The sequence below is a fragment of the Euprymna scolopes genome, chromosome 44 (assembly GCF_053919585.1).
Source record: "Euprymna scolopes isolate OS-2025 chromosome 44, ASM5391958v1, whole genome shotgun sequence".
Classification (NCBI taxonomy): domain Eukaryota; kingdom Metazoa; phylum Mollusca; class Cephalopoda; order Sepiida; family Sepiolidae; genus Euprymna; species Euprymna scolopes.
The window spans coordinates 39,852,465-39,864,964 of NC_136525.1; the positions used below are offsets into that span (position 1 = coordinate 39,852,465).

Genomic DNA, 12,500 nt, shown 5'->3' on the forward strand with positions numbered 1-12,500 from the left:
ATATATATATATATATATATATATATATATATATAACTACTTCATTTATTCACATAAATTCAATATACGAAAGTATAGATTTATGCGTAAACTTTAAGTATTTACTTCAAAAGTATATATATATATATATATAAAACATTCTTTTTTTCACAAACGGCTAGTATATATATATATTTATATATATATATATATATATATATATATATATCAGAATAATTAGATGAATTAGATCGCATATTAATGAATCTTATGTTTTATAGTCTTAGAAAATACTATTGTTATTTAATATTTTTATGTAAGACAATCCCAGCTAAATAAGATTGCTCAATATACTAGATAGAGCAAATTAAAATTTACAGGTTTTTTATTTAAATTTCATTCAGAAAAAAATATAAGTTTCAAAACAAAAATTTAATGTTCGGACAAAGAATAAAATATTTATAATAATTTTCTTTAATCCATGGATTTTCAACGTAGGCTCATCTCGAAGAAAAAAGCCATTAGCGAATATATTACATCGGTTTGATGTTATGTTGCTATTTGGAACATACATAGAAAATATATTTTAAAGATGAAATCCCTTCAAGGGACATAGAGAAATGAAATAAGACAAACTTAGACTGTCTATCCTGTCATGTGACGGAATCAAGTTTAGGAGAGGTAATTGTTTTGCCTACCTAATAAATTATAGCAAAGAACAAGGCAGAAAACTAACACAAACTTCATTTTAAACAATAACAATGAAGAGTATTTTATTTGTCACAGGAACTGGCAGATCAGGCTACTAAAAGGGAAAACTGAAAAGAATGTTCTTTTAAGGTCGTTGAAGGTCAGTCAGTACTGTGTCGTCCCCGGCTGGATAGTAGTTGTCTCAAATCGAGACCGTCAATGCTATAGCAAGATTTCTGGTGGACAGGGAATGAAAGAGGATATATGTTGCTAGGCTAGCGGTCTGGTTCTGACTGCTGACGTTCCCTCCAGACTTTAAGGGACATTGAGAAATGAAATAAGGATTAAAACAAAAAGGATCAGAGATGTTGGTACCCAAATATTAATCCTTGAATAAAATAGGATGGTATTATAAGGTTTCAGATTGGTTGAAGGTTGATACATTGAAGGTAAAATCTAATTATATTCCATGAATCATCCAGAATAACATGTCATAATCCTTTGCGAATGGATAATTTAGAATTCATCCGTCTCAGTTTTTTTAAATGTAATATCGGTAGAAATGTGTCCTCTTTTCATAAAGTAAAATCCAACTGGTCAAAATGAATATTCCAATTAGTCAAAAAATTTATGATGAAATCATAATAGTTAGAATTTCAAAACATGTTGCAGTTGTTATTTTTGGGTTGGGTTAAATATGCAAAAAAAAAATAATAAAAGTGATAAAAAGTAATTGTAATATTCATTAGAACAGCTTACTTATGATGTACGTTGTAAAACAAATTTAAAGATCCTGTTTATTTTGTTTTTTTAATTATATTTTCACCCAAAGAAGGCATATTGCCACTTTGATGTAGGGGGCTACTATCAGGGACCTAAGCTACAGGGGTACTATGTAGGGAGTTCAGCAGATAGATGTCTGTTTAAGTTACTCATGAATTTCCGCATATCAGTACAAATGGGGGAGCAGGGACCCCAAACGGAATTCCAAACTCTAGCGGTTCTGTGGAAGAAACTACTGGAGTAGAAGGCTCTCTTAAATCTAGGGATCTCTACTGTGAAGGGGTAGGATTAAGCTGCTTGTCGGGTTTGTCGGGGGCACTTACGTCAAGGAGGTACAAGTGCTTGCCGTGACCATTAAAATACATGTAGAACAGGCAGAGGGATGCACCATTTCGTCGGTGGGACAGAGGCTGAAGCTTAGATGACAGTTCAGGACCTATCAGATTGGCGACTCTCTTTTGAACCTTGTCTAGGAGCGAGAGACTAGTAACAGATTCATCATCCCTAATATGACAACAATACTCCATACATGGGTGAATGGTGGCCTTATAGAGGTATAGTATACTTTCGGGCTTTAGTAGCTTTCTAGCACGGTAGAGAGAGCCTTCCTTCTTCGCAGCGCTCCGTGCAATGCCTTCAATGTAATTGTTCAAATTCATGTTTCCTGTGAACGTTAGGCGGAGGAATTTAAAATAAGTACGTTCAGGCTATGAGCCTTTGGTCATTGCTATTGGTGGTAGGGAAGGTTTCTTGTAATTATTAAAGGAAACAAGTTTAGTCTTGGCAGCATTGAATGTGACCATCCATTTTTGTCTCCATTCTACTACAGATTGGAGGTTGTCCTCTAGTGTTTCTGCCATTTCCTTAGATATGTGTTCATTTGTTTTCCTGTCGTGCCTGTTATAGAGCGTGGTGTCATCAACATATATACCCATTCCAGAGACAATTTTGTCAGGGAGGTCATTTATGAATATTAGGAATAATAGAGGTCCAAGCATAGACCCCTGGGGCACTCCCGCATTTATATCATATTGTTTAGATTTTTCTCTGACTTAGGAAGGATTTAATTATGTTGAGTATTCGTCCAGTGAACCCCTATGATCTGATTTTCCTGAGAAGACCTTCATGCCATACACTGTCAAAAGCCTTAGTTATCTCTAGAGCTACCGCTGTACCCTTCCTGCTTTGTCCAGTGAATGATATATACGTTCAGAGATTACAGTTAGGATATCTGCTGTGGAACGGGTTTACCTAAATCCATATTGTTGGTCGGTCAAAAGTTTCGCATCTGTAAGATGATGGACTAGGGGTGGATTTATTATGGACTCAAATATTTTGGCTAAAAGTGGAAGGAGGCTGATTGGGCGATAAGTTGATGGGTCATTTCTTTCGCCAGAATTCTCGAAAACGCGTACCACAGAAGCAGTTTCCCAGCAGCCAGGGAAACAAGATTCTTTAATGTATTTGTTGTAAAGTTTGGAGAGAACTAGAGCTACTTCAGCGGAGCACTTTTTTAATAGCATAGCCGGGATGAGATCAGGCCCCCATGCTTTTGAAGTGTCAAGATTTTTTATGATAGCATGCACCTGAGAAGGGGTAATTTTCAGATCGTCTAGTGTCTAATGGTTATCGTACTTGCCTCATATTTTTTTGGTTTTGATTTCGATCTCAGTTCGAGGAATATATTTTTTACTGACAAGAACGAACTGTTTAGAAACAAGGCCGATAGCCATTAGTCGCGTGCCCTCGTGTAATGAATGAATGCGTGAATGCAGGATTGACATGAAATTCTTAAAGATAAACTAAAATGACCGAAAAATGGGCTGAAATAACTTAAATAAATAAAAAGTAAATGACTTAGAATGATTTTAATGAACTTAAGGATGAATTGAATGACCTTAAGAATGACTTGAATGCTTAAAAAATAACTGGAATCCTTCAAAAGCAACTTGAATGATCTGGAGAATGACTTGAATGGCTTTGAGACTGACTGGTTGTAAAGTGGGTGATCACTTTACATTAAATTAATACAGAACAGTGATCACCCACTTTATATCACAATAAGTACAGCATGTAGTAAGAACAGATGCTACACTTTGATCTTGGCCAAAAGGCCAAGAAAAGGGTATTCATTTGCTCCCCCACCGAGCAAATTAGGCACAAGGCCGATATTTAATGTGAGGAGTGAAGAGGAAATGGGGACCAGCTCCCCGGGGAGTAGGGGACTGGATAGTGACAATTGGTATGAAGGGTTGCCCATTCACTGACCAAGGTCTTATATGTGAGGTTGGTATTTATTTGCTCCCCCAACGAGAAATTAGGCACAAGGCCAATTTTTAAAGTGAAGAATGAAGGGGAAATGGGGACCAACTTCTCGGGAAGTAGGGGAGCTGGATAATGACAATTGGTATGAAGGGTTGCCCCTACACTGACCAAGGTCTTATATGTGGGGTTGGTATTTATTTGCTTCCCCACCGAGCAAATTAGGCACAAGGCCGATTTTTAAAGTGAGGAGTGAAGGGGAAATGGGGACCACCTCCCCGAGAATAGGGGAGCTGGATAATGACAATTAGTATGAAGTGTTGGGATTTATTTGCTTTCCCACTGAGCAAATTAGGCACAATGCCGTTTTTTCATGTGGAGAGAGAGGGAGGGGGAGGGAAAGGGGACCAGCTCCCGATGGGTGGGAAATGGGAGCTTGATAGTGACAATTGGTATGAAGGGTTGGTATTTATTTGCTCCCCCACCGAGCAAATAAGGTACAAGGCCGATTTTTAATGTGAGGAGTGAAGAGGGAATGGGGACCAGCTCCCCGGGGAGTAGGGGAGCTGGATAGTGACAATTGGTGTGAAAGGTTTCCCTACATTGACCAAGGTATTATAGGTGGGGGTTCCCCCACATATGGTCTTTGCTTGCAGTATCTGCCGGAACAGATGGTATTTATTTGCTCCCCCACCGAGCAAATTAGGTACAAGGCCGATTTTTAATGTGAGGAGTGAAGGGGAAATGGGGACCAACTCCCCGGGGAGTAGGGGAGCTGGATAGTGACAATTGGTATGAAGGGTTGCCCCTACATTGACCAAGGTCTTATATGTGGGGTCGCCCCACATATGGTCTTTGCTTGCAGTATCTGCCGGAACAGATGGTATTTATTTGCTCCCCCACCGAGCAAATTAGGCACAAGGCCAATTTTTAATGTGAGGAGTGAAGGGAGGGGGAAGGGAAAAAGGGGACCAGCTCCCGAGAGGTGGGAAATGGGAGCTGGTTAAAGGTCAGGCATGTGGGGTTGCCTCCACATCTGGTCTTTGCTAGTCATAGCTAGTCATAGCTAGTCATAGCTTGCAATATATGCCGGAACAGATACTATACTTTGATATTGGCCAAAAGGCCAAGAAAAAGCTTAAAAAGCTAAGAACAGCATCTATTAGCAAAAAACTTTTATCTTAACCAAAAAGGCCAAGAACAAAAGACCGACCGACAGACCGACCGACCGAATAAAAACATGATACTCGCATGCCATCTCTCAGTTTTTTTTGGGTTTTTTTTTTCTGTGTTTTTACTTCATTTTTTTAAAGGTATTGAACGTTACGATTACTACGGTATTTCAGTAGGCAGTCATAGGAAATCTGAAATAATTAAGTACATACTAATATGTACGTAGAATCCGTTTGGCTAGAACCATAACAGAGGTCCTGAATATGACCTTAAACACTCCCCAAAGCCTGCAAGCTGGGGTCTTACCATCGAACATAGTTTAAGGTCATATCCAGGACCCTAGATTTCGAATATGATTTTGTACCCTGTCAAGACAGAAAATGGTACTTATAGAAGCGCTACTCAGATAACCCAACAGTACTCCACCTTCCTTTAATATCGAGCACCCCCGGGCCTTTGTGAGCTGTGATCTATTACAAAAAAGAAAATCCATTTTACATTTATCAATAAAATGGCGTTTAAAGGGCAATAGGTCCAATGTAATAATAAAATAACCAAAGATATGTTCTATCCTTTTTTAACTTGGAAGTTACCACTTATCAAAGCCCGAAGGCCACTCGAGGATAAAAGTTAATAAATGTAAGGTGGTCGTGTAGTGATCACTAATGTGTAAATTGGGTAGAATTTGGTTATTTATGAGGAAAGTATAATGAAAAGCTTGTTTGCATTGGACTTGAGAGCTACCATGTTATATTCAACCTGGAAGCAGACCAACGGTACTGTGTTCCAAAGGTGGACAGTTCTGGGAAAGAAACTTTGTTCATGAAATCTGCGTTTACATTTAGGCATAGATGCCGGGCGTTCGTGCTAGCTTAGATAAATACTTTTGCAGTTTTAATTAAAAGGTACAATAATATCAGAGCGTCTCTACTTATACAGAATGCCAACATTAATATATTACACAAGATTGAGTCCCCTGTGGAATTTCCACAGCTCCCGCTAGTTAATATCAATATGATAGAAGTATTAATGCGGGGAGGCTATAATAAAGACATGTATAGTATAGAATAAATACTATTCCACTTTGAATAAAATTTGTATACGACGATGGCATTTTACAATATTTCGGGGATATAAACCCTTTTGTAAAGGGTTTATATTTTCTTTTTCCTAGGAGCTTCTAGCAAAGTAAATATATATACAAAACAATCCAAACAAAACGATTCAATTAAATATTAACTGTTGTTCTGTTTATTGCTTACTATATCTGGATATATCTTTACATTGTTACAATTTTCTAATAAATTATCATTTAAATATAAACAATGTATCAACCAAACTACATCGCTTGCATATATATATATATATATATATATATATATATATATATATATATATATATATATATATATATATATATATCATGAGAATAATGGAAATAGTATTCCAACAAAATAGAGAAATAAAAAGGAACAGAACCGAGTTATGTGTTCATCAACGTTTCGTCTTTATTTATCCAGAGGAAGTCTCGAAATAAAGACGAGACGTTGATGAACACATAACTACGTTTGTTCTTTTTATTTCTCTCTCCCTCTCTCTCTCTCTCTCTCTCTCTCTCTCTCTCTCTCTCTCTCTCTCTACATATATATATATATATATATATATATATATATATATATATATATATATATATAATATAAATCTGAATGTATGTGTGTGTGTGTGTGTGTGTCTGATAATTATGTTTCAGTTTGAAGAAATATGGTATAATAAAATTATGGGGTGTTCGTTCGCACCTGACCTCCATAGAATGGAAATATGTCACAAAGTTTAACAAGGTTTTTTAATATAGATCCACAGAATATTGTGATAAGTGTTTCAGTGTGAACAGGTATTGTATAATAAATTATGGCGTTTATCTATTTTATTTTTACTTTCATCATATTTTGCTTTGCCCCTAAATTCAACCCAAATTTGCAACCCTTCATTTTCATAACCTATCATACTTTCATAAATCACAGTCCATTTTCTGTAGACTGTTTTTGAACCCAGTCAACGACGGGTACTTTTGTTAGTATATTTCTTTCATCGACCGAAATATTGTGAAAATCACACTCAAGATGAGAACAGAACTCTGATAAATCCAAATAATACGAATAAAATTTTATATTAGTCAAGTATATATTGTTTGCTCCGTTGGTAGAGTGCTTACCTCGCATGCAAGAGGCTCTGGTTTCGAATCCTGAGTTCGGATGTGTCTAACTGATAGCCAAAATGAGGGCGAAACTCGAGTCTTGGACTTCTGGTTCGTTGACTGCCATGGCTCTTGTGGGCTGCGACGTTGTTTGGCCGTGGAATTGATTATATATATATATATATATATATATATATATATTAATTCCGCGTATCCTCGCTTTCTTATTATATATATATAAAGATACGATATATATACGATATATATTTATAAAGATACGATATATATATATATACGATCGCAAAAAAAAAAAAAAGAAACCGAGGATACGCGGAATTAAGTTTGCATTTTAATAGTTTTGATATAACAAGGTTTATAGAAACGGGCTGGGAAGAATACGCATGTAGACGAACTGTAGATTCTTGTAAAGACCATTTGAGACAGCTGCAATAAATTTATATTTTAAAAATATAAAGTTTTGTTCAGTGGTTTCACAAAAAAATGGAAGATGTTGGTTGGTTATTTTTTTTTTACGGCATATCAACCCTTTTCAGATTATTTAATTCCGAACCCAGTGATTTTGAAGAAAGATTTTTTTTATAGAATATATTTGTTGTTTCTATTTAACACATAGTTGGGACCCTAACAGGTACTATCACTCCGGGTCAGAGTGGACCTGGGAGCAATAGCAATTAAAGGGTGGCTCAACACTCCCCAAAGCCTGTAAGCTGGGGCCTCACCACTGGATATGACCTTATATTTAAGGTCATATCCAGGATCCCAAAAAAGGAAGAACAGATGTCTCAGTTGGTTGGTGTTTGTCATTTCGATGTATCGCCATGGGGCTCAGCAGGAAGATAGAAGAATTCTTGAAGAAAAAGGGTATGAATCATATGTTCTTCTTCTTATGAAAACATGATACCTTATGTAAATATGGACTGTAATATATACCCGCGTGATAACTCTCTGATACAACATGACTCATTTTATACGTCCATATCATATCCAGTGCTAAACAGCATGCATAAAATTTATACGTTTAATACAGATGTATAAGGAAAAATCATCCTTAAAATACTCCGCACCTCTCAGTATAGCACGTGACTGTTTTAATATCTCACCCAATATATAACATATGACACGTTTTATAATATACTAGCAGTTCCGCCCGGCCTTCCTGGGGCCCTATGTACCGTTCATAACTTTATATGCATATGTATATATTAAAAAGTGTGAATATGTACGGTAATGCCTTTCTATATAATAGGCTTCCTTAACTACCATAGAGAAAAGTTTGCAGAGGCCGCTGGGGTCAAATTGTTTTTAAACTTTGATCCCACCTTTTCACCCTTTAATTGTTTGAGCTCAAATTAAATCAAAATGTTTGACCCATGTTTAAGAAACCTACATCTAAAATCTCAAGTGTTTAGACCCAAAATTGGTGGAGGAGTTTGGTAGAGTCTGCAAAGGGCAACTCTTTCAACTTTGATCTCTCGCCAGTCAAATTTTTGTCCTAAAATTGATTATAAAGCTTGTTGGATATGAGAATACCTTCTATGTAAAATGTCAAATGTTTAGACCCCAAATTGGCTTAATAGTTTGCTAGAGACCGCAAAGATTAAATCTTTAAAGGGCAAAATTATCTTGAAAGCAAAATTATCAGCAAAAAACAATTAAAATTCTTGCTCTATGTCTGAATACACTTTATGATAAATTTCAAATGTTTAGACCAAATATTGGTTGAGTAATTTGGTAGAGACTGCAGAGGTCAGGTCATTTTTTGTTTTAAATTGACCCTAATTATCACCGCTAACATTTATTGCTTTGGGCTCAAATCAAGTTATTAAGTTAGATCCATGTCCAAATAATTTATATCTAAAATTCTAAGTGTTTAGACCCAAAATGAGTGGAGGAGTTTGGTAGAGTTCACAAAGCTCAAATCGTTGAACTTTGACTCCTTAACAGCCAACTTTCTGATCGAAACCCGATTAAAAGATTTTCCCGAATCTCAATTCACTTTATGTCAAATCTCGAGTTTGTAGACTGAATAGTTATTTGGTAGGGAAGTGTACACAGACAGACAGACAGACAGACAGACAGACAGACACACCCACACACGGCATTTTCATTTTTATAGATATACTAGCATTTCAGCCCGGCGTGGGCCGGGTGTTTGGAGGTGTGTGTTAAGCAAAAGAAATAAAAAAAAAAGTGGCAGTAGGAAGGCAGGCTCGATCCCGTACCACGAAGGAGGAAAAGAACGAAAAAAAACGTGACGTCTTTGCTGTTACGACCACCGCCAAACCGGAAGTGACGTAGGTTTAAATTAAGGCTAGACAATCGAAAAGAGGGATGACTTTTGAAAATATCGACGAAAAAAGCCACCCCTCCCTGCCCAGTGGAGGGTGAAGAAATTAATGTTTTTAGCCAATTTGTCGGTATTTGTCGTCTGAAGGGCCGAGCTTCAAAACGATACTGATCTTGTGAAAATCCGTCGCCTCTGTCGAAAGTTTTAGGCAGACATACAAACATACATACATACATACATACATTTATATATTGGTAGCTCAAATTTTCGACCCAAACCGATTAAAAAGCCTGTCCTATCTCTGAATACTCTTTATGTCAGATTTCAAATGTTTAGACCAGAAATTGTCTGAGTAATTTAGTAGAGACCGCAGATTTAACTTTGGCCCCTATTATGACCCCTTAACATTTATTGTTTTGGGCTCAAATCAAGTTATTAAGTTAGATCTATGCCTAAGGAAACTATATCTAAAATTTCAAGTGTTTAGACCCAAAATTGTCGGAGGAGTTTGGTAGAGTTCTCAAAGATCAAATCGTTGAATTTTGACCCTTAATAGCCAAATTTCTGGTCGAAAACTGATTACAAAGATTTTCCCAAATCTCAGTACCCTGTATATCAAATTTTGAGTCTGTAGACTTAAAATTGACAGTAATTGCGTAGGGAAATGTACACAGACAGACACATAGACACATAGACAGACAGATACTTTCACTTTTATATATATACTAGGATTTCAGCCCGGCGTTACTCGGGTGTTAGGGTGTGTATGTTGAGCAAAAAAAAAAAAAATTGTAGTAGGAAGGCAGGCTCGAACCCGTACTGCAAAAGAGGAAAAGAACGGGTAAAATCTAACGTTTATGCTGTTACGACCACCGCCAAACCGGAAGCGACATTTTTAAAAATTAAGGCTAGACATTATAAAGGAGAGGATAACTTTCAAAAATATCGGCGAAAAAAGTGACCTCCCCTGTAGGAAAGTACTTAGTTGAAGGGGAAGATAAATTGTCTGAGTAATTTGGAAGAGACCGCAGAGGTCAATTTTTTAAAACTTTCACCTCAAATCAAGTTATTAAGTTGGATCCATGTCCAAGGAATCTATATCTAAAATTTCAAGTGCGTAGATCCAAAATTGTCGGAGGAGTTTGGTAGAGTTCTTAATGGTAAAATCGTTGAACTCTGACCCCTTAATCGCCAAATTTCTTGCCAAAAACAGATCATATCTATTCTCCCAAATCTCAGTACCCTGTGTATCAAATTTCGAGTCTGTAGACTAAAAATTGACAGAGTTATTGCGTAGGGAAATGTGCACAGACACAGACACACAGACACAGACACACAGACACGTTCACTTTTATATATATATATATATATATATATATATATATATATATATATATATATAGATAGATAGATAGATATTTCCCTTGGCTAAAGAATCCAAGCCGAGCTCAGGGCGCTTTCAAACGGGTTTCATTTACTCGGGTGTTTTTTTTTTTAATTTTAATTTTTAACTCCCTATGGGGTTTGTATTGATTACGTATTTATGTTTTTAATATAAACTGAGTTAAATTTTATTCTTAAATTATCAACACCCATGGTGGCTTTGATTGTGTACAATCAACGCAAGCATCCGGGAATCGAAACTGATCGTATAACCCAGGTTCGTAACCCCGATCATTAATCATGAGTGCGTGAAATTTTAGAAGGTTCATTGGTTTATCAGCAATAACGGGCTACGTTTACCGAAATTTAGACGCAAAAGATATGCGCGAAAGAACTTTTTGAACGACCTTGAAAAAGATGTAGATTTAGACTTCGGGAGTAGGCGAAAGCAGGAGGTGTTGATGCTGTGCCTCGTGTTTCATTTTGGCAAGGATGCGGGAGACCGTAAGATAAGAGTCTGTGATTGGCATGTGCCTACTACAAATGACTCTGCCCCCCCCCCAACGCTGAATCGAACCTGGGACTGCCTAATTTAAAATCTGATTATCGAAAATGTGATTATTATGGCTTCCTTCAGTATTGACAGACTATGGATACCCACTGTAAGGGTGCCGGCGCGTGAAATTTTTGTGGCAAGAGTTGCGTAATCTACAACCACACATCTCCGTTGTCGACATTGTTAAATACGAGTGGCAAGTGTGTGCTCAGAACCACTGGAAACAATGCCGAGATAAACGGGAAGCACATACAGCACCAAGAATTCTCAAATGGTCACCCATCTGGTACTAGACTGGCTCAACGTTGCTTAACTTCGGTGATCTGACGAGAGCCGGTGTGTCAACGTGATTATGATGTACAAACGTGATTATAAGGTCTATGACAACAGTATATTCTTTTCATTATTTTAACTTTCGAGTATATATCCGACACAGTTAGACAGTTAATCAATGGAGAACGACACCATTCTATATAAAAGCATATAAGATATCAACGGATACACACCTGAGAGTCACAACAATGAAAGGATTATGCTGCTGTCATGGCCCTCGTGATTATCTACAAGGTAGCCCGCGTCTCCGGAAGTCTGAAAAGCTAAAAACGAGAAATGTTTTGATTTGCAACGAGTCCGAAGATTTCCTTTTCTTTTTTTTTTATTTTATTTATTTATTTTTTTTAAACCAGGAAGTTCCCACTTAAAATTTAACATCGTAATGACGGGTTCTGGTGAACATGCTTATTTAAGGGGGTGTTTACATTGGACTTGAAGACGGCTATGTTTTAATCAGCTGGAAAGCAGCCCTGATGTAAGGAGTTCCGCAGCCGGAAAGTCCTAGCAAAGAGATCTTGTTCATGGAATTTGCGTTCAGATTTAGGCGCAGATTGTGAGTAAGAAACAATGTGGATATTGGGTGCAGCTAGACGAGTGTTTGTTTTGAACATTTTACAGTAGGCAGGGCATAGAGTGAAACTTAGTCGAGCACTTCACGAGTAGGAGAAAATGCCATTTTGAGCATTGGGGGGGTTGCTATTTTGGATCGTGTCTAATAGGGGACTATGGGTTCACATTATAGTTAAACTTCTGTAGATTAGTACAGTCAGGGAAATGGAGACATCGAAAAAAATCTCAAAGTCTATCATTGCGGGACTTATTAGATTTTAGACTCTGTT

The 12,500-nt window shown here is 37.0% G+C and overlaps 1 pseudogene; it reads right to left on the reverse strand.

The window, feature by feature from the left end:
* Positions 1-3,452: 3,452 nt before the first annotated feature.
* Positions 3,453-3,579, reverse strand: LOC145268916 (U2 spliceosomal RNA; annotated as a pseudogene).
* Positions 3,580-12,500: the final 8,921 nt, after the last annotated feature.